Below are 2,046 nucleotides of genomic sequence, written 5' to 3' on the forward strand. Positions count from 1 at the left end.
TTGCAATGCTACTTAAGGAGCAAACTGCTACTTCATAGAAATTAGTTCTGAACTGGATCATACAAATAGTCTGCTACCTAGTAAAAATATTATTGCAAGACTTATAGATGAGGTTTTCTATACACCTTCATTTGAGACGTCACCCAGTATTTATAAAATTGGATTTAGTTCAGGAATAGTTTTCAGAAAAGTAACTGATCTCCTGTAAGTTTGAAGATTTGCTGAACTGTATTTCTGCCTGGGACAAGCAGGTCATTATGAGGTGGGCAAATTGCAATAAGTAACAAATCTGTGGTAGCTACTGGCAACAGTGTTGAATTCAAACTGTTTGGCTCAATTTCTACAGGTATATAAATCCCCCAGGAAAAGTCTGGTTGCAGGTTTTTCTGCCCTTCCCCAGTGAGACTTTTTTCAGATTCAGAAGTCTCACATCTTGATACTGGCTACATGGTTTTCCAGTTATTCTGTGTATTACCTTTACTTTTACTTCCTTACCCTTTCTATTAAATGTTTCTTTTTTTTACTTCTGTTCTGGGGAGAGGAACGTTCGTGGAAGTAGATCCCCAAAACCACTGGCAGTATTCAGTGAAGGCTTAAGTGTTCGATAAGCATTAGAGGTATTATTCTTTAAAAAATCTTTGTGTGATAAGTAGGTCTGTAGCTATTCTAGTGGCATAACAAATGGGATATCACAGCTTAAGCCAAAACCGTAAAAATGTGACTGTGTGAAAATATTACAAGATTTCCCCTTGCCTTGGTCTCAGACTCTGGAGGATGGATTCCTTTTTTCCTTAAGGTAGCATTTTAACAATGTGAGAGTGAAAGTTCAGGTAAAAAGTAAAGCCAAGGAATAAAAAAGCTTGTAATTTTTGTCAGCAATATGCTTTACTGCATTTATAAGCAGTTGTACCTGCCTTTGATGATCACCAGCATACCACCATGTTCCATTGCTTACACATCCAATGAGCAAAGGTGAATTAGGTGACCCAACACTGTGCTTAGCACCAGCTTAAATGTAGTCTGGATAAACAAACACAGTGTGTTTCAAATTGCCTACTAATCTGAAGACTGACTTTGACATTTTTTAAGAGATTGCTTAACTGGAACAGTGAACTCAGACTCCTTTAGCTCAAAGGTGAATCATATTGTTATTTTTATGTGTTCATCTAGTCGTACTGCAGTCCCCTAACAATTTAGTCATTCTTTTTATTAATAATCCTCTATTTCAAAGACAGGAGGAGCCATCTGTTATTACTGTTAATAGAAGAGCTAACATGCCCTAAAGTGTTTTGCTAGCATTTCTATTACTGGTAGGTGGGGACTACCTGATAAGTAGTACAAGTTAGTATTACAAGTTAGTATGTGTATACTCATCTTGACAAAAACTTTTCAGAATGAGTCGATGCAACTGTGTGCAGCTGAAAACAACCTCCTAACCTCTCCCATTTCCTAAAATGTGAGCACTTATATTGGTAACCAGAAGCTCTTTCTGTGAATGCTAAGATGAAGCTTTGCTTCATGTAGTAAGTTTACTGCATCTGGAGTTCTCCTTCTTTCTTTTTTTGTGACTTTGACCAAATAACTAATTAAATTGAGTTTGTAGCCACTTGTTTTGAAGGTTAAATGTCTCTGCATGGATTTTAGTGTATAATTTTTAGAAAGTTACATGTGTACTTTTGTTCTTTGCTGTAAATGGGGTAACATCAGTAGTGTGAAAACAGAATGAAACAATCCAGCGTGGGGTTTCTTGACATTCATAAATGATTTCTTCTAAATACTAACCAGTTTAAGATGGGAAATCGATGCCACATGTTGGCAAAATACTGATATACTTGCATTGTGATGTACTCTTAAGTTTGTTTTTAACAGTCAGCAGTATTTTAAAAGGTTAGTGCGTTGTCTTGGAGGTTGTGGCAGGAGGGTGAGCCCACTGACTGCTGCTGCTCATTAGCATAGTGGCAACCTCAGCTGACTTACTTATCTCAGTACCTGCCTCCAGACATTCTTGGTATGCATACATTTTTTCCACACGTTAGCTGGCGTTAG

This window comes from Motacilla alba, chromosome Z, assembly GCF_015832195.1.
Source record: "Motacilla alba alba isolate MOTALB_02 chromosome Z, Motacilla_alba_V1.0_pri, whole genome shotgun sequence".
In the NCBI taxonomy this organism is placed as follows: domain Eukaryota; kingdom Metazoa; phylum Chordata; class Aves; order Passeriformes; family Motacillidae; genus Motacilla; species Motacilla alba.